Source organism: Schistocerca gregaria, chromosome 5 (assembly GCF_023897955.1).
Source record: "Schistocerca gregaria isolate iqSchGreg1 chromosome 5, iqSchGreg1.2, whole genome shotgun sequence".
In the NCBI taxonomy this organism is placed as follows: domain Eukaryota; kingdom Metazoa; phylum Arthropoda; class Insecta; order Orthoptera; family Acrididae; genus Schistocerca; species Schistocerca gregaria.
In genome coordinates this window covers 629,006,068-629,028,133 of record NC_064924.1, presented here as the reverse complement: position 1 = coordinate 629,028,133, position 22,066 = coordinate 629,006,068, and positions in this window count along the sequence as shown.

Sequence of the window (22,066 nt, the reverse complement as noted above, 5' to 3'; positions counted from 1 at the left end):
GAGCTGTACTCCCGGACCGTTCTCTCATTACTGCTTCTCTACTGAAAACGCAATAGTCCTCACACCATTTTATACTGGTTGGTTCGCCTGTCGTGATATCTAGTGTTCAGTTTCGCATTACATCAGGTAGTGTTAAACCATTTAAAAATTTCCGAAGGTAGAAGCTATAAACGTAAAATAACTACTACCTTACATCACAACATTTGCCGCACTGTCAGCTCTAACGTAGCGGAAAATCTCACCGCGATATATTTATTCGTTCATAATATACCTCAGGTGTCCCGTCTTCGCTGCCTCACCCTATATGTTACTGTAGGTAAGCGTACTGAAGAGTGGCATTGATCAATGAGGCTGTATTCCAGATTTTGTCTGAATTCCACGAAAAAGTGCAAAACGAAAGTTTCATTTCATAAGGGAATAGTAATAACCCAAGAACAGAGTCAGCTGTACAGCACATCCATAAAGTTACAAAAGAAATTTTAAAGATTGTATTGGTAATTTTGACATTGCGTCGCATTATCAGGTATAGTTGTATCACACTGCACTCCTAGCATTGATAACCAGAGTTGACATTCGACGCTTTTTAGTCCTTTCATCCATTTTTATTTCTCGGATGTCCCCAATGGGTCTATTACTCAGGTGACATCCTAGGACGGGTCCATCTTCGAAGTCAACGAGCTGTACTCCCGGACCGTTCTCTCATTACTGCTTCTCTACTGACAACGCAATACTCCTCGCACTGTTTATACTGGTTCGTTCGCCTGTCGTGACATGTAGTGCTCAATTTCACATTACGTCATATAGTGTTAATATACACTCCTGGAAATTGAAATAAGAACACCGTGAATTCATTGTCCTAGGAAGGGGAAACTTTATTGACACATTCCTGGGGTCAGATACATCACATGATCACACTGACAGAACCACAGGCACATAGACACAGGCAACAGAGCATGCACAATGTCGGCACTAATACAGTGTATATCCACCATTCGCAGCAATGCAGGCTGCTATTCTCCCATGGAGACGATCGTAGAGATGCTGGATGTAGTCCTGTGGAACGGCTTGCCATGCCATTTCCACCTGGCGCCTCAGTTGGACCAGCGTTCGTGCTGGACATGCAGACCGCGTGAGACGACGCTTCATCCAGTCGCAAACATACTCAATGGGGGACAGATCCGGAGATCTTGCTGGCCAGGGTAGTTGACTTACACCTTCTAGAGCACGTTGGGTGGCACGGGATACATGCAGAAGTGCATTGTCCTGTTGGAACAGCAAGTTCCCTTGCCGGTCTAGGAATGGTAGAACGATGGGTTCGATGACGGTTTGGATGTACCATGCACTATTCAGTGTCCCCTCGACGATCACCAGAGGTGTACGGTCAGTGTAGGAGATGGCTCCCCACACCATGATGCCGGGTGTTGGCCCTGTGTGCCTCGGTCGTATGCAGTCCTGATTGTGGCGCTCACCTGCACGGCGCCAAACACGCATACGACCATCATTGGCACCAAGGCAGAAGCGACTCTCATCGCTGAAGACGACACGTCTCCATTCGTCCCTCCATTCACGCCTGTCGCGACACCACTGGAGGCGGGCTGCACGATGTTGGGGCGTGAGCGGAAGACGGCCTAACGGTGTGCGGGACCGTAGCCCAGCTTCATGGAGATGGTTGCCAATGGTCCTCGCCGATACCCCAGGAGCAACAGTGTCCCTAATTTGCTGGGAAGTGGCGGTGCGGTCCCCTACGGCACTGCGTAGGATCCTACGGTCTTGGCGTGCATCCGTGCGTCGCTGCGGTCCGGTCCCAGGTCGACGGGCACGTGCACCTTCCGTCGACCACTGGCGACAACATCGATGTACTGTGGAGACCTCACGCCCCACGTATTGAGCAATTCGGCGGTACGTCCACCCGGCATCCCGCATGCCCACTATACGCCCTCGCTCAAAGTCCGTCAATTGCACATACGGTTCACGTCCACGCTGTCGCGGCATGCTATCAGTGTTAAAGACTGCGATGGAGCTCCGTATGCCACGGCAAACTGGCTGACACTGACGGCGGCGGTGCACAAATGCTGCGCAGCTAGCGCCAATCGACGGCCAACACCGCGGTTCCTGGTGTGTCCCGCTGTGCCGTGCGTGTGATCATTGCTTGTACAGCCCTCTCGCAGTGTCCGGATCAAGTATGGTGGGTCTGACACACCGGTGTCAATGTGTTCTTTTTTCCATTTCCAGGAGTGTATTTTAAAAATTCCGAAGGTAGAAGCTATAAACGTAAAACGTCTACTTCCTTACATCAGAATATTTGCCACATTGTCAGCTCTAACGTACTGGAAAATCTCACCTCGATATATTTATTCGTTCGTAATATACTGTAGCCGGCCGCGGTGGTCTCGCGATTCTAGGCGCGCAGTCCGGAACCGTGCGACTGCTACGGTTGCAGGTTCGAATCCTGCCTCGGGCATGGATGTGTGTGATGTCCTTAGGTTAGTTAGGTTTAAGTAGTTCTAAGTTCTAGGGGACCGATGACCAGAGCAGTTGAGTCCCATAGTGCTCAGAGCCATTTGAACCATTTGAATATACTGTAACCTCCCCCTCACTCATCGACCTTAATGACAGTGAAAAATTAAACCGCGTGCACCTAGTGGAAATTTGGGAAAAGCAATCGTCACCGAAGTTAATTTGTCGGTTAAGAGGGAGGAAAAGGTTACATCTAAATGAAAGGAAAAATGCAAATGAAACTGGTGGAAATTAATTTTTGAGAAAAGGGTAAAGTTAATAAAGAAAGTAAGTGTGCGGTCGTTACGTCAACAATTAACTGGCGTTAATTAGATATTTGAGATTTGGGGAAAATTACGGTGGCCAGTCCTATGGACAACTACGATAATAACCGAAAAAGAAAGGTTATTGCACATATAATTAGCACTAAAAGCGTGGCAACTGAACGTTGACACATGTTGTGTGAAAACTGAACGTTTGTCAGAAGTAATAAATTTCGCTACACACTGACTTAATTTAGCAAAAAGAATCAATAAAGCCGAAAAACTGAAAGTTAATTTAGTGACTGAAATTAATAGTGAGCTCTGTTTCTGAAGCACTACGAAGTTCAATAGAATAACGTTAGTCGTGGGCTACCTCAACAATCATTTCAAAATCTACTTGAATCCACGCAATTTAGAAATAAGAGATTTAACTTTGAACTTGAATTAAATGATTCTGAACAGTTAACAATAGTAAAATTTAGTACGTACCAAGCTGAGCTGCAGTCACAGGTAAGCTAAAATATGGTAACAAAACTCGCACTCTTAATTTGTGCTTGTGTAATCTAAATATTGTAGCCAGCTATGAATACTTTAACTGAACTTTGAAATTAAAGCAGTGAAATGGAATGATATTGCATGCTGGCGTTTGAATTTCAACGACACTCGGGTTCATTCCGGAAAAGGAAGGGACCCTGCTTGGTAATGCAATTGGGACAATGAGCAACAAATGTTCATGCTAAGTTGCTGTAATTTTAGTTATGTAAATGGAACAATTTTCAAAGCTGAGGTCTGCCATACAGTTCTAAAGCTATACGTGCTTCCAGTCTTCCTTGTTGGTTGATTGAAGGTTTGAAGTCGTCGGTCGAGGAGGTGGCGACAGTCACTCATTGTCGGCCGTCACTGTTGCGGAAGCTGGATGTTGGCGCGCCTTCTTCTCGACACGGTCACCAGGCGAGACGGGCTCTTGGTGTGCGGCAGCTAATGCTTCCCGTCAGCGACACCGTGTCAGAAACCATCATAGCAAGTCGAGCGCAATTACATGCTGCCAAACACCGAAAGCGCATCAACTCGCGAGAGCGTCACACAACACCCCTGCTCAACCGCCCTACTCCAGCCAGACTCCCTCTGCCCGCGCTCCAGGCGGGAGAGTTAACACTACTAAAGATCCTAAATACTTTGGTTCTCCACGCGACCTATCGATGTAGTCGTTCGATAGCATAGTTTTCCCTAGGCCAGACCCAGCGTAAAAATACAAATAATATTTACAAAACAAACCATATATACAGGGTGTTTCAAAAATGACCGGTATATTTGAAACGGCAGTACAGACTAAACGAGCAGCTATAGAAATACACCGTTTGTTGCAATATGCTTGGGACAACAGTACATTTTCAGGCAGACAAACTTTCGAAATTACAGTAGTTACAATTGTCAACAACAGATGGCGCTGCGGTCTGGGAAACTCTATAGTACGATATTTTCCACATATCCACCATGCGTAGCAATAATATGGCGTAGTCTCTGAATGAAATTACCCGAAACCTTTGACAACGTGTCTGGCGGAATGGCTTCAAATGCAGATGAGATGTACTGCTTCAGCTGTTCAATTGTTTCTGGATACTGGCGGTACACCTGGTCTTTCAAGTGTCCCCACAGAAAGAAGTCATAGGGGTTCATGTCTGGCGAATAGGGAGGCCAATCCATGCCGCCTCCTGTATGTTTCGGATAGCCCAAAGCAATCACACGATCATCGAAATATTCATTCAGGAAATTAAAGACGACGGCCGTGCGATGTGGCCGGGCACCATCTTGCATAAACCACGAGGTGTTCGCAGTGTCGTCTAAGGCAGTTTGTACCGCCACAAATTCACAAAGAATGTCCAGATAGCGTGATGCAGTAATCGTTTCGGATCTGAAAAATGGGCCAATGATTCCTTTGGAAGAAATAGCGGCCCAGACCAGTACTTTTTGAGGATGCAGGGACGGTGGGACTGCAACAAGGGGCTTTTCGGTTCCCTATATGCGCTAGTTCTGTTTATTGACGAAGATGTCCAGGTAAAAATAAGCTTCGTCAGTAAACCAAATGCTGCCCACATGCATATCGCCGTCATCAATCCTGTGCGCTATATCGTTAGCGAATGTCTCTCGTGCAGCAATGGTAGCAGTGCTGAGGAGTTGCCGCGTTTGAATTTCGTATGGATAGAGGTGTAAACTCTGGCGCATGAGACGATACGTGGACGTTGGCGTCATTTGGACCGCAGCTGCAACATGGCGAACGGAAACCCAAGGCCGCTGTTGGATCACCTGCTGCACTAGCTGCCGTTGCCCTCTGTGGTTGCCATACGCGGTCGCCCTACCTTTCCAGCACGTTCATCCGTCACGTTCCCAGTCCGTTGAAATTTTTCAAACAGATCCTTTATTGTATCGCTTTTCGGTCCTTTGGTTACATTAAACCTCCGTTGAAAACTTCGTCTTGTTGCAACAACACTGTGTTCTAGGCGGTGGAATTCCAACACCAGAAAAATCCTCTGTTCAAAGGAATAAACCATGTTGTCCACAGCACACTTGAACGTTGTGAACAGCAAACGCTTACAGCAGAAAGACGACGTACAGAATGGCGTACCCACAGATAGCGTTGTCTTCTATATCGTTCACATCACTTGCAGCGCCATCTGTTGTTGAAAATTGTAACTACTGTAATTTCGAAAGTTTGTCCGCCTGAAAATGTACTGTTGTCCCAAGCATATTGCAACAAACGGTGTATTTCTATCGCTGCTCGTTTAGTTTTTATTGCCGTTTCAAATATACCGGTCATTTTTGAAACGCCCTATATATATATATATATATATATATATATATATATATATATATATATATATATATATATATATATATATATAATGTCATATCTTCAGGTAACAAATGAAGGAAAAGAATTTATAGTACAATAGATGGAAATAGGGGGATATTCATTTCCAGTGTTACAGTACCTCAAACGTCCCGTGTTCGCTGTCTCATCCTGTATGTTACTGTAGGTAAGGGTACTGAAGAGTAGCATTTATCAATGAGGCCTTATTCCATGCTTTGATTTCTACGAAAAAATGCAAAACGAAAGTTTCGTTTCATAAGGGAGTAGTAATCACTCAAGGACAGAGTCAGCTGTACAGCAACATACATAAGGAGGAGGAGATTAGTGTTTAACGTCCCGTCGACAACGAGGTCATTAGAGACGGAGCGCAAGCTCAGGTGAGGGAAGGACGGGGAAGGAAATCGGCCGTGCCCTTTCAAAGGAACCATCCCGGAATTTGCCTGAAGCGATTTAGGGAAATCACGGAAAACCTAAATCAAGTCGGCCGGAGACGGGATTGCACCGTCTCGTCCTCCCGAATGCGAGTCCAGTGTGCTAACCACTGCGCCACCTCGCTCGGTAGCAACATATATAAAATTACAAAAGAAATTTTGTGGATTGTACTGGTAAACGTGACATTGCGTCGCATTATGAGGCATAGTTGTATCACATTGCACGCCTAGCTTTGATGACCAGAGTTAACGCTCGACGCTTTTTAATCCTTTCCTGAGTTTTTTTCTCGCGTAAACGTGTGCAGAAAACGCTTTCTCACACAAGTAAATACTAAAAGATAGTGTCGTAAGTTCTGGTGTTCTGTAAAACAGGTAAAGAACCTAAAAAAATTCGCCCTATCAGCTTTCTTGTTCAGTTGAAGAACTCTTGCATTTCACTCACATCTACACGAAACGCTTGTGTAATTCAACCATCATGTGAGTGTTCTTCTGGACATATTGACGGTAACTTTGCAGGAAGTCGTGTAAAATGTTGACAAACATCTCATGTAACGCAACTTGGTGTTTATATCGGTGTCTTCGGCATACAGATATTCACCGTTTGAGAAACGTTGTTCCCACAGTTGTACTTTCCTTATCATAGCTCCAGTTTTGCCTTCGCCATCAAGTATCGGTTACTGTTCCTTGCTCTAATCCAATTCGATGCCGGAAGCTCACAGGGAACATGTGGAGCTCGTAAAGCCCAGCGAGGCTTTCGTTTCACCACGCTCCCAGTAATCGGCAAGGAAAGACTAGTGTAGTTGGATGGATTGATGGGTGGAGAGGGTTGTATGGGCGCACGATGGCAAGGCCTTCAGCGCCCGCTCAGTAACAGATTGAGACGGGTGTCAAGAAAAGACTCAGAATAGTAAGATAAAACAGAACGTAAAACACAGGTAACAAGCTTGGAAAAATATGGGCCTACCCACACCGCAGCGTGGGACGAAGCATGCCACCAGCAGTAAAACATGGACAACACAGGAAGAAAGTGGTAGAGAGAGCTAAAACAATATATGAGATGGACGTGGCTGGCTGAGCGCAAGGAAAAAAGGTTGGAGCCAGCCACTTTGCAATACACTAAAACCTCCAGCCTTTAAGTTTAGGCTAGAGTCGAGACACATCACAAAACTTTAAAACCCTAGACACTGACATCTCATTATTAGCTAAAACACAGGGCAGATCCCCGTCAGCTTGTGCTTCTGCCCTTGCATCACGGTATAAAATGCAGTCTCTTAAAATGTGGCGGACAGAGATGTACACACCACAAGCATCACAAAACGCGGGATCCTCCCGCCGTAATAGAAAGCTGTGTGTGAGAAGACAGTGCCCAATCCGAAGACGTGTGAGGGTCACTTCTTCCCACCTGAGCAACCGGTAGGAGGAACGCCACGGCCGAGTTGTTGACTTCACCAACCGCAATTTATTGGCCGTCACCGCCAGCCATTCTTCCTTCCACAACTCCATGCACTTCTTGTGCAGTGCAGAAATGACAGACTGCAACGGAATAGGACACCGGACCACATTCTGCTCTCTGAAGGCCTCCTTGGCAGCCCGACCGGTCTGTTCATTGCCCCATATTCCTACATGACCAGACAGCCAACAGGACACCTCCTTACCCCGCCGTTGGAGCAAGTACAGTTGGTCATATATCAGCTGGACCATCTCCTCAGTTCGGTACAGATTCTGCAATGATTGTAAGGCACTAAGAGAATCGGAGCAGAGGAGAAATCGACTGAACCGAACACGATTCATCTGCTCCAGTGCCTTCACGATCGCGTGGAGCTCCGGTATATTCATCAGGGAGGCGAATCCGGGTAACATGATCAGGGAACACTACAGAACAGGCAAGGAAATTCTCCTGTTTGGAGCCATCAGTGTAAACGACGGTAAAACCGTGATGACTAGTGTAGAAGACATTGGCTAAAGCCACCGGTCTTGCCTGGTAGAATACTGTGGTTTCTGTCGGATCGCCCAAGTGTAGAAGAGTCGGGCGTGGCCAATGCTTGGATGGGTAAATTCCTTGGATGGGTAAACGTGGTGTTGTCTACTTGGGTGGTGGTGGCGTAAGGTTCTTGACCATCAGACTTTGCGCCAGTGTCCTGGATTAATTTCCGAACCTCTCCACAGTGTCTCATGAAGTAAGGGCCTGTGAAACTGTTGATGGTGCCCCGTACGTCGGTCGGGGACCTTCAGCTCGGGGGCCCCCTCACTGCTATTCGAGAGGACTTAAAGAGTCTGTCCAAAATTGCTTTAGGATTGACGCTCCGGCCGGAGCACGTGGAGGCATGGAACAGTGTTACCACGTCCCGCACAGAACATACGCTTAATCTTACATTTCCTTCAGCTCGCTCAGACGGGCAAGCTATTCACTTTGTAGATATGGAAACAGCAGCAGTAAGTTCCGAAAGAGTTACACTACGTTTTTATTTTAGTTTTATCTGCGTCTACAAAGTATTAAGACGATGCTAGGACATCGAATTTTCGACATGCGGGAAACTTTTTTGTTATTGGAGTTAGGTGAACACATTGTAGGAATGAACTCTTAAGAATACATCATGTTTTCATATATACGAAACTCGAGCTCTGTCGGAGATGTCTAATGCGACATTAAGTATGACGCACAGTGGCCTGCTCGCGCGTCAACTACTAATCGGTTGCCCCTACAGTTTCCGCACGAGAAACAGATCGCCATAGATCCGTAATGAAACTGTTATGAATTTTTCTGATCCGCCTACTTAATTCACATGCAACCACAAATAAGATTAAGCGTGTTTATCAGGGTGGGAAAACGTATCTTAAATGGGCCAAACTCTATTGTTTAGGAAGGATAAATGCGATACAGATAACAAGGCCTATGTATTACAGCAGTTATATCATAAACAATAGTATTTATTAAATGCGATGAATTTCTGAAATGAACTTACTCTGAAATTAATTGCTATAAAGGCCTTTTTATTAAAATTTCAAAACTTACTTTGTTATGTAGGTTCTCGCAGATGCGCACGCCAAACGCTTACTGGCTCCGCCTGTGCTCCATTTATACGGGGATAACGAAAAATTTCCACTGATGTCGCTGTCGTTGCTATGACAAATTCTTGAAGTGTCGCTGTCACTGTCACTGTTACTGTTGTTTAATGAAATTATCATCTCCTCCACTCTATTTTCCAAAAGAGCTTCATTCTGCCATGCCCTTTCAATGATGCTCCGTGTATGTTTGACAGCTTTCTTCCACTCTTTAGCTTGACGTTTCTGACAGCTTCTCTTGCGAGTGCTTCGACTGCAGAAAGGGTACTTTTATCATACCCGTGGCAACGTAGCCTTTAATTTGGACCCATATTAACTCTGCTGGGATGAAATGGCAGTGGTGAGCTGGTAGCCTATCGACTGTATGCGCAGGTTTTCTGGCCAGTTCGTCGATTTCGTACAGGGGGAACTGTGTCTTACGGAGAGATGTCTGTTCCATTATCTCCAGCTTTTTAAGGTATGATGATGAAGCCAGTCAATCATTTCCTCCTTTCGGTTTGCCATGGTAGATGCCTTGGCAATAACAACTGAACGGTAAGGAACATTATTTAGTACAACTGTTGACTGCTTTCCAAGATTTGGTATTAGTGAACCTTCGAACGACTTTGTAAATGTAACGTGGTTCAGTTCTTGGTGACAATCTCCTGTTTTGTTTGATTTAAAAAACAGGAGGCCGTTTGGGAGAAAACCCTTCGAGGTGCCTGCATGAAGAAGAGTAAGTCTGTCCTTGTTCCTTTAGCTGTGCCGTCTGTCAAGCCCTGCCTGACAACGTGACTACAATTGATCCATGTTTCGTCAAGCCACACCACTTCGTCGATACTTATGCTACGGATGTCCCTTAAAATCGGCATCGCCGTGCAGCTATATTCTCCCTCTCCATCATCAGCTTACAGCCACAGAGAAACGTCCATTGTGAAAGTCAAGGTTGTGTGAAACTGTGGGCAAGGATGTGCGATTGCCTTGAAAAGCTCCTGATTCCTTAAGAGTGACCAGTAAGTTCCAGAGTGTTCCTTCCTGCGGTAATAATCATAAACATTACGACGAAATGTATCCTCTGCAACCGAATCGATGTTGTTTTTTGACTCACGGTTGTAGGTATAAACGAAGCAAATTTGGGCACAGGGCAGTGCAGCAAGATGCCTCCTTCAGCCTTCGCAACATAGTCTGATGCGCGAGCACCACAATGCTCCCGCAGGGTGGTGTCCCAAAATGACGGCAATGAAGGTGAAAGCATAGGAAATATTGATAGTTATAGGAAGTTACATCTCAAACAAAAGGCCTGCAGAATTGGTCAATTCCTCACTAATGAATCACCGATGTAGTAAGAAGCAACCAAATAAAATGAAGGAACTTGATGTATCCAAACTTATACAACAATCTGTTGTGCAGTGTGAGCAAGGGGCAAGAGAAAGAAGGACTGAACGTAAAAAGTTTGAAGACTCAGTATCTGCCAGTGACCCACTCTACCATTTCTTGATGTCGATGTACCAAAGAACTAAAAACATGCCACCAGCAAATCAATATTTCATCCGTGGTAAATTATTTGAAGTGATTTCGCAAACTGTAGCATCTGTCCTAGAAATTCAGTCTCCACCTCAAGAGCTGGCTGGCTCTGAGCACTATGGGACTTAACATCTGTGGTCATCAGTCCCCTAGAACTTAGAACTACTTAAACCTAACTAACCTAAAGACATCACACACATCCATCTAGGCAGGATTCGAACCTGCGACCGTAGCGGTCCTGCGGTTCCGGACTGAGCGCCCAAACCGCTAGACCACCGCGGCCGGCCTTCAAGAGCTCAATCCACGTAGGAATTACGATACAACAAGTGGTTCACATCCATCGTAAGTGTCGAAGGCAAGCGGTACATTTTCGACACTCCTTAAGAAATCAGTGGACGTCCCTTGAGGTACGGCTGCTGGATCTTACCCTCAACTCATGAATAATAACAACAATTTCCCTAATTAATTCTCTTAAGCAACGTACATAACTCTTGTTTATGTCCTTACTTCGTAAGAAATTTCAGTTAAACTTACAAGAACGCAGCAAGTTTTTCTTCACTTCCAATTGGTTTTCGGGGATTACAGCTTTCAGCAAATATACACTACTGGCCATTAAAATTGCTACACCACGAAGATGACGTGCTACAGACGCGAAATTTAACCGACAGGAAGAACATACCGTGATACGCAAATGATTAGCTTCTCAGAGTATTCACACAAGTTTGGCGCCGGTGGCGACACCTACAACGTGCTCACATGAGGAAAGTTTTCAACCGATTTCTCATACACAAACAGCAGTTGACTGGCGTTGCCTGGTGAAACGTTGTTGTGATGCCTCGTGTAAGGAGGAGAAATGCGTACCATCACGTTTCCGACTTTGATAAAGGTCGGATTGTGGCCTATCGCGATTGCGGTTTATCGTATCGCGACATTGCTGCTCGCGTTGGTCGAGATCCAATGACTGTTAGCAGAATATAGAATCAGTGTGCTCAGGAGGGTAATACGGAACGCCTTGCTGGATCGCAACGGCCTTGTATCACTAGCAGTCGAGATGACGGGCATCTTATCCGCATGGCTGTAACGGATCGTGCAGCCACCTTACCCTTGACGCTGCATCACAGACAGGAGCGTCTGCGATGGTGTACTCGGCGACGAACCTGGGTGCACGAATGGCAAAATGTCATTTTTTCGGATGAATCCAGGTTCTGTTTACAGCATCATGATGGTCGCCTCCGTGTTTGGCGACATGGCGGTGAACGCACATTGGAAGCGCGTATTCGTCATCGCCATACTGGCGTATCACGCGGCGTGATGATATGGGGTGCCATTGGTTACACGTCTCGGTCGCCTCTTGTTCATTGAGGGCACTTTGAACAGTAGACGTTACATTTCAGATGTGTTACGACCCGTGGCTCTACCCTTCATTCGATCCCTGCGAAACCTTACATTTCAGCAGGATAATGCACGACCGCATGTTGCAGGTCCTGTACAGGCCTTTCTGGATACAGAAAATGTTCGACTGCTGCCCTGGGCAGCACATTCTCCAGATCTCTCACCAATTGAAAACGTGTGGTCAATGGTGGCCGAGCAACTGGCTCGTCACAATACGCCAGTCACTACTCTCGACGAACTGTGGTGTCGTGTTGAAGCTGCATGGGCAGCTGTACCTGTACACGTCATCCAAGCTCTGTTTAACTCAGTGCCCAGGCGTATCAAGGCCATTATTACGGCCAGAGGTGGTTGCTCTGCGTACTGATTTCTCAGGATCTATGCACCTACATTGCGTGAAAATGTAATCACACGTCAGTTGTAGTATAATATATTTGTCCAATGAATAGCCGTTTATAATCTGCATTTTTTCTTGGTGTAGCTACTTCAATGGCCAGTAGTGTAGATTTCCGTACAAGCTCGTCAACCTCGAGTAACTGCCTCTAGTCCATGAGGATGTTATGGCGAACTGTTGTTTATCAGAAAACTCTGACGTTGAAGCGAATTCGCCGTGAGTATTTTTCTTATTCATATATCCGCTTTTAGATTCTGATTTGCTCCGTTTTGAAGTGTTATATAACAACATCAGCATATCGATTTTCCCATCAGAATACGAGTCTCAACTAACATTCATGAGTTAAGCCGTACCTTAACAAGAAAAGAACGTGCGACAGTGTTCAAACTGCCTCCCAATACGCGCACACACACTGTGTCGCCAATGTGTTTCCGTCGCTGCGCTGCCCAGCACTGCCCTGTCCTTCTTCGGTTGTGTCCCAGTGCACGCCCTACACTAATTAAATACGCTTAAAACACATCAGTCCCACACTTCGCGAAGGGAAGGTGCCAGTGCACGTGAAGTGAAAAAGAAAGAAAGAAGGAACTCTCCAATTCGGCTGCTGGCCTACCCTTCCGTGTGTCCAAACCAACAATGCCGCAAGACTTCACTTTTTACTGACTCGAAGAACGGGTAGAATTATAGGACACATGCTAAGACAGTAGGAAATAACTTTCATTGTACCAGAGGGAGGCGGTAGAAATTTTGTGGGAACACACAGACTGGAATACACACAACAAATTATCGAGGACGCTGAATGTAAGTGTTAGTCTGAGGCGAAGAGGTTAGCACGGGAGAGTGGGTCGTATCAAACCAGTCAGACGACTAACATAAAAATAAAATAAAACAAAAAGTATCCGTACTCTGAGGGTTGTCCAGAAAGTAACGCGCAGAATTTTTTTATTTAACTTTTCTTTATTGAACACAATGAGAATTACACACACGACAGAATGGTATTTTATCTGCACACCCTATTTTTTCACGTAACATCCATCCCGTTCTGTCGCCTTCCTCCAGGGCGAGACAAGGGCGTCTGTCCCCCGCCGGTACCGATCCTTGCCCTGGCGGCGGATCCAGTGCTTCACTGTGTGAGTCACCTCCTCGTCGCCCTCAAAACGTCTTCCACGAATGGCATCCTTTAATGGCCCAAACAAGTGGAAGTCCGAGGGGGCTGTGCCAGGGCGGCAGAGTGGATGGGGTAACGCTGTCCAAACCTGTTTTGCGATGTGTTCAGCAGTCCTCAGACTTGCGCGGAGCCGAGCATTATCGTGTAGCAGCAAAACGTCTCCTGGGTTGCTGTGGCGCCGAAGTTGCCGGAAGCGCTTCTTGAGTTTTGTTACTGTGTTGACATATACTTCTGAATTAATGGTATCACCTCTTGGCAACACACCAATGAGAAACACACCTTCACTGTCGCAGATCACGCGCCATTCCATCGACTGACGTTTTGTTCAAATGGCTCTGAGCACTACGGGACTTAACATCTGACGTCATCAGCCCCTAGAATTAGAACTACTCAAACCTAACTAACCTAAGGACATCACACACATTCATGCCCGAGGCAGGATTCGAACCTGCGACCGTAGCGGTCGCGTGGTTCTGGACTGAAGCGCCTAAAACCGCACGGCCATCGCGGCCGGCTGACGTTTTGTTTCGAGCTCAAAATGGTGAAGGCAGGCTTCAACACCTGTCACAATCCCGGACAAGGGCCTCGCCCTCAGCTTCAAAACGTTGCAACAAATCAAGACAAATGGTTTTTCTTTTTGTGCGATTTGTGATCCACCGTCAGACGCCGCGGGACCCATCTCGCACACACTTGTGAATATCCATGAATGCGGATAATTGCACCCACACTTTGCTGATTGACAGATGCAGCGGCAAGTGCCGAGTCGTAGTGCGTCTTGAAAAACCCCCGTTTAATTCCGTTACTGGGTTTTGTGTAGTTTATCGAGGCCGCCAAACAGTTAATTATTATCATTATTTGACCGTGTGCTTAATGGATGAAAGGCTATCGGTTTTTCTGCTGTGGTTTCGGGGGTATTTCAACAGAGTGCGGCTGTTTTGCAACTGAATAGTGAAACGATTGAAAGTTTGTCTATTATTAAGGGCCATAAAGGTTGCGATGTACAAACTGATATATATTTCCTACTAACACACATTCTGAGGCAGTTGCTACCTTCGCCTTACACGTCTAATTACATTACATCTTTTTATTGGTTGCTGATTTTCAGTACTTCGTCACACGCAATGCTGATGGTTAACATTCACAACAATCCTCACTGCAATCCACGGTTGTTGCTGGCCGACGCGGTTGACGCGAAACACGTAATTCGGCACTTGTCACTTTCTGTTTCATACCACTCGCGAATCGGTATTAGTGAGAGCCAACCCCACGACGATCAGGGGGCCGTGCTCACTCGTCATACTCCGGTGGATTTTACAGTTTACAACTCACTCGACCACCATTCTTGCCTGTCTCTCCAGCACTACCTCTCACTCGTCACTCTCCAGTACCACTGCGCACTCAACTCTAATCTCAGTGCCTCCTGCAGCGCTTGACAATCGACTCCTGTCTACTATCGACCTGGGCGTCGGATACTAGCATCTATGTTCGTGGGATCACGGATCCCTTACAGTCTGTCCTCGCGAATGACAAGATCTGCTCACTGCACCATGTCAGGAGTGACAGCCGTGGATTGTCTCCCCGACCGCTGCAAATCGTGGAATCGCCTTCTGTCAACAGCAAATGCTCCATAGACTTTGCACAAGCTTTTGTGAATACTTCCCACAGTTTCTTTCTCTGCAGTGAGAAATCCAATGACGGCACATTGCTTGTAACTTACATCATCTACAGACGCCATTTTGAAACTGTGCTGCAGCTACAATATCTGTCGGAAGTGACGGAAACTTGGCACGCTCGCTCAGGAGACTTCAGATGATACATACGTAACCTTTCGCATTCGTCGCATTGTTTTCGGCTGAGAAAAGAAAAGCGGTGCATTAGTATCTGGGCAACCCTCGTACCGTTATCCAAAAAACTCATTTCGACGTACTGAACTGTTAACGAAATAAGATTGTTGTATTTTACGCGACTCAGCCAGTATACAGTGAATAGCACGGATCAGATTACACCTCATTAGAAAGCGCCGCGCTATTTTCGTGCTGGTGACTTAGTTCTGTTTCCAAAGCCGTCTTCGCTCCTTCTACACACCTAGACCCGTACTCTACAAGTACACGTTCTGGTTGCGAGACGATACCGCGTGTAAGTAAGGCTTTCTGGTCGCCGCGGTTGATGACTTGGACAAGCGCCACGCCGCTATTTAGGATGAACGTGTGGCGACCCGCCGCTGTGGAGATCGCGTTTCATCGAGGCTCTCGCCGCCCGCATGGCGGAAGTTTATTCTGCCAGCGGACTGTCTATTATTAGCGACCGGGTCACGACCACCCCGAGGCCGCCATCTTGCGCCTCGTGTCGATTCTGCAGTGCCAGGTTTGCGAAACTCACTGTCTCCATTAAGGCCAGATGTCAGTGCACGGTGGTTGGCTGATGCGTCTGCCAAGTTTTTACACAATAGCGAATAATTTTCGTTTGTGCAGTGGCGGCGCGCGTGTTTCTTGTAACAGTTTTGTCCAGACCTCCAAAACGACGTAACGCACAGATGTCTGATGAAATCTCGGAAGCTCACTTAAGTGATCTGTCACTAATTTCTTGGAAGTTGGCAGTAGCGAATACCGTGCAATGAGCAATTCTCGATAAGAAACTTCGCGCCATTTTACAAAAGTGTCTCAATAACATTCAAAGGACTGTTGAAATGGTAGGCTCTTGGTATGAATGAGTACATAACGCCTCTCACTGGAATACATGTACACGCTGGAGGCCATGCCCTAGAACGCGTCATCCTCGTTCAATCGGACTGATGTACGGGGTGCTAGGTTGGTCTCCAGGGGAGCTATAGGTTCATAGCCATTCTCTCACTCTTCCACTGAAGGTTAACGTCATTATGGTCATCCTCTTGAAACGGCTGCCGGCTTGGAAGTTCACTTCTAAGTTGTAACGTGAGTTGTCCTTGATTTTAGTTGTTGTGGTACACCGAATGTGTCCGCTATTCCATACATGGTATGCCATATCTACATCTACATCCCACAAGCCACCTTAGATTTTGTGGTGGTCGATTCTTCTGGTAGATGTCTCAGATGATACTGGTGGCTCATGCAAAGTGAATAATTTTCATCCGAAGCGCTGGGTCAATTCACTCGTCTGTTCGGAAGGAGAGGCTGTTTGGCGATGCACTGCGGTGACAGAAAGGAGGCGCGCGCCCTGCAGTCTTTCCCAAAAGATTTTGTAGAAATTATTTGGTAAAAAAGACGTTACCTGCTTTATATGTCAGATTCATGAAGATGTGCCCATTATTTCTGTAATAGTCATAGTTATTGTGATATTTGCATTTAAATAAGGCACTGCCCCAGATTCGACAAAGTTTTGCAATGAAAAACAGGCATCGCTATGATTCTACGTTTGTTGCATATCACATAATAAGTTGCTTTATATGAAGTTTACCTAACGTACTGAATTTTTCTTAAGATTTGAGAAAGTTGCTCACATTTAGGAGACTCGTTCGAGATCGCATGTGCCAGCGATGAAGCGAGAATGAAACATTCACAACATTCCCCATATTTCATAAACGGTTTTCAGATATCAAAATGAGATTTTGGCAAATGATAGCACACAAAGAGGAGAGTATTTGCCCATATGGTTATTACTGAAAACTTTATTACCTACCATGTTATTCGACTAATTACTGACTTTCTCAATGAAAAATGTAAATTTTAATGGCCATCGATAGCTGGTGAAACGACAAATGCTGTGTGTTTCGGAACAGCGTAGATGAAGACATTACACATTTATTTTTGTCGCGAGGCTATGGTTTTTCATAAGCTATTGACCTTTCTTTCCTCAGTTCCTCACTGAATAAGCTTAATAAGCCATTGTTTGACTAGTCTCTTGCAACTGCATCTGCACAGTATGTTAGTGAGGCGACATTGTGGAAACTCTGCTGTGCTTTGGTAAAAAGAACAAATTTCAACATGCCAACAACTGAAATTTAGGTTTTACTCAAAATTCGCCATTTATGACGCTTCTCTGAAAGTTACAAACGCTTAACAAGCCAGGAGAAAATAAATAGCTGCTGTTATTCCATTCTCAAAGGAAATCGTTCTATATATTGCCCAAAGCGGAGGTGACAGATCTTTTTGACTGGTCACCCTGCAACTGTGGGTGTGGAGTGGCAGCACTTACTGTTTACGAAAAATATGAGTATAGAGTTCAGTTTAAAATGGCACGACTTGTAGCCCAGCCCTCGCAAGACGAAATTAGACGCCGTAGTACAAACGAAATTACATGGGCTAGCAAGCATACCAACGCTAGAAAAGCCCCTGGGCCTGATGGCATTCAAAACCATGTCCTCCAGGAGTTCACGGATAGAGCCGTAGAATACCTTGCACGTATAATGAATGCCATACTAAGACACCAACACTTCCCTGACTTTTGGAAGGTGGCCAAGGACCTGATATTCAGGAAACCAGGGAATGACCACTCCCTCCCACAAAATTACCGACGCATCAGTCTGCTGTGCTCGCTCAGCAAGATTGTTGAGAAGGTATCACTAGGCACTGCATCGCCAACGACACCCTACGACCGGAGCAATTCGGCTTTAGGAATCACCACTCAACAACACAACAAATTTGGAAATTTGTGGTAAAGTCTCATGGGACCAAACTGTTGAGGTCATCGGTCCCTAAGCTTACACACTATTTAATCTAACTTCAGTTACCTTAAGCTAAGGACGACTCAAACATACTCATGCCCGAGAGAGGACTCGAACCTCCAACGGGGGGAGCCTTGACAAGATTCCTAAAACCGCGCGGCTACGTCGCGCAGCACAAAACAAGGGCAACATTTAACATACAGCTACAACATGAACAAAGCAACATGGGGCGTGTTCCTGGACTTCGAAAAAGCTTTCGGCCGTCTTCGTCACAACGGCCTTCTACGCAAACTAAGCGAAGCTGGTTTCCCGGACAGACTCGTTTCAACACTGATGTGCAGGCAAACAACCGACACAACACGGTATCCAAACTGGAGTACCCCAGGGAAGCATTCTAGGGCCCATCGTCTTCAACCTGTATATTAACGACTTCCCAGTAACACAAAACACGACGTTAGCCATCTACGCGGATGACACAGCCATCCTTGCGCAGGACTGGAAACCGCCGAACGTTAATTCACGAATACAAACGGCACTCAGAACAGCCGAGCATTGATTGGAACGATGTCGTATTAAAGTAAACGTTGAAAAGTGCGAAGCAGTTCTCTTCGCACGCAGACCGAAACTACTGTGCAAACATCAACACTGTAGACAGGTAACACTAGATACGCGCCCAATACGTTTCCGAGAGAAATTCAGATATCTCGGTGTCTGGTTGGACCGCAAACTTACATGGGGGGACCACATCGAATACTTTGCCAACAGGGAAAGTACACTGAATAGGAGGGTGTCGGGGTCTATATACACAACACTGATTTGGCCTCTGATGACGTACGAAGCTGCCGCCTGGGGATACGCAGCTCCTACACGCCTGCGCCACCTGCAGATCATACAGAGCACATTGCTACGCATCATTAGCAACGCTCCAGGCCACTCAGGCATCGTGGATCTCCACAATGATTACCGCCTTGAAACCCTCAACGAAGTATCAAAAGACTCGCCACACGACTCTCCAGGAACTCCAGACACTCGAACAATCCATGCATCCTTACTCTGGAAAACTTTGATCACAACCATGGGTGGAAGCATAAGCGGCCAAAGACACTACTACCTAGGGCATTTAGCCGCGCCCAGCTCAAGTTCGTGCCATTTATTGCTTGACGTCGCGTTTCTTATTCGATTTACTGGCGTCACTAAGTTGCTGGCCTGTCGGCCCGTGAGTAGCAGCAGCAGCGCTATCGATAAGAGTATTGTCGTACTATCTTTGGAGCGACCGCTAGTATTTCCAGATCGTGGTGTGCGGAGTTGAGTCGAGATGGAGCTCCAGTGAGGGCTGGGCAGCCAGTACTCGCCCGACCGCTGGGGACACAGATGACTTGAGTGGGAACCTTGGTTGGTCGTTCGGTCAATCCTCTTATCGGACGACGTGTATTTGGTCGCCGACCGCTTCTGGGTTCTCTGTGTGTGTCGACTTCCATTTTGGATTGTTCGAGTTGTTTGTGGAAGTGTTTTCGTGCAACCGTGTGTAGCTCGTCTGGTTTTGCCTGAGCAGTTACTTTAATGCTGTCTGCGTCGGTCGGACGGAGCAGCAAGGAAGTCTCTGCGGCGTGAGGCGAGGCTGGGAGCGCTGGTGGTGTGCACGCGATGTCAGATCGTGAGCGCTAACTGCATGAGCGACAGGTCTGTTGCCCACCGAATCTGGATGCTGAAGTTGAGTGATCAGTTAATCTGTTATAAAGCCTCAACTATTGTGACAACTGTTCGTTCATTTGCGGGAGTTGCCCCCTTGGCCATTCCAGCTAGCACCATCGTATGTTGTATTGGAGTCGGCGAAATCTTGCACCCGTCTTCCGATTTTGTGACTAATTATTAAATTGACTGTTACTTATCAGTGAAGTGCACGAGCGGTATTTAAAAAAAAATTATAGTTGTCCTTCAGACATGTAGTGTCGGCATTCAACCGTTAATTGTTTTCATTGCATGTTTCTTTAAATTTTTTTTTACTTTATACTTTAAATTGATTTTGATTTCTAAGCCAGTCCTTCAGCCGTTCTTGTGTTTGCTGTTTAGTTTTGGGCCTTCAGCCCAGAAAGCATCTCAAGTTTTCTTTAATTTGGCCTTCAGCCGTATTGTTTAGTTGTCATTTTTTAAGCCAATGTGTAAATAAGTGGTTCTTACAAAAATAAAGTTGTGTGTTAGTCTGAGCATCTGACAGTAACTGTTTACGGCCCCATCCACGACCTTAACCTTGTCCTGTGCGCTCTCTGACTATACCTACCAGTCAGGTTTCAGGCATAACCACCTGTGGGAAGCTAACATCAACAAGCGACAAATGTCGGCAAGCCCCTGCATATCAGCAACGTTGACTGGATATGCCAGCTGCTATTAATGCCGACCAACAGGCTACAGCAGGGAAACCGACGAGCTCGCACACTGACGCACAAACAAACCGCCAACATCACCCTACACTGTGCATCTGATATATGACCTAAGGGACACGAAACGATGATGAACGTAACTGTTACAGGTATGCCGACCCTGACGAAGAGACCAACACCGGCACCCAGCGGCAGCCGTCGAGTAACAGCACTGCACAACGCCAAAGGTATCGACCTGCGTGATACCCACTACTAACAAAGCCTACCCTTGCTTAACTGTCGCAGGCAGCTAGACACCCGCTACTGCTCTTACCACCCGACCTAACTATCGCAGAGGTTATATTCCCTTGGCTCTCGCCTTGGCACTTTTTTTCCTCTGCCCTTCAAACCTTCCACCCAATCTATCTCCAGATGAGCGCATCTTGATGGTTAACCTTAACCAGACATACGCCAACATCGCAGAACCCACATCCTGCGACACCTCACTTTAGTGAAAACAAACCCTTATGCGGAGATGGCAGTACACCTATTGAGTTGGCCATCATTCCAGTGTGGGCGTGGAGGGGCTCCACCCCTATTTTTTTCTAAAAAAAGAAGAATAGCACTTCCTCTCCAGTACTCGGCATTCCCCCTGCAGCGTCTGCTCCAACCCCCTACACTAGCATTCTCCCTGCGTGTGCCCTGTCGATTGCGCCTTTACTGGCCACGTTATTCTGCCTGCACTCTCCGAGTATCTATTCCCCAATTCTCTAATTCATTTAACGATTGATGCATGGAGTGAATGACTGTCGACTCTGTAAGAACTCTTAACTTCTCCGATTTTCTCGTTGTGGTCATTTCGCGAGATATATGTGGGAGGAAGTAATGCGTTGTCCAACTGCTCTCGGAAAGTACGCTCACCGAATTTCACCAGTAAACCTCTCCATAATGCACAACGCCTCTCTTGTAGCGTCTGCGACTGGAGCTTATAGAGCATCTCCGTTGACTCTCTACATCTACGTCTACATCTACATTTATACTCCGCAAGCCACCCAACTGTGTGTGCCGGAGGGCACTTTAAGTGCCACTGTCATTACCTCCCTTTTCTGTTCCAGTCGCGTATGGTTCGCGGGAAGAACGACTGTCTGAAAGCCTCTCGTGATGACAAAACGATCCTGTGACGAAACGCGCCGATCTCCTTGGATCTTCCCCATGTTTTCGTTTACTCCTATTTACAAGGGTCCCATTGTTGGTCGAACAAGTGTTTTACAGGCTACTTCTTTCATGAATTAATTGCACCTTTTTAGGATTCTCGCTATAAATGTCAGCCTGGCGCCTAATTTCGCTATTATTTTTTTTATATAGCCATTCTGAATTGCTACTTCTATATATTCGATATCAGTTACTTTTTCCACTGATTTGAAGCCGATAATATAATCGAACGGTGGTGCATCGTTTCCCCTGTTTCCCCTAAATACGTGCCATGTGTTTACATTC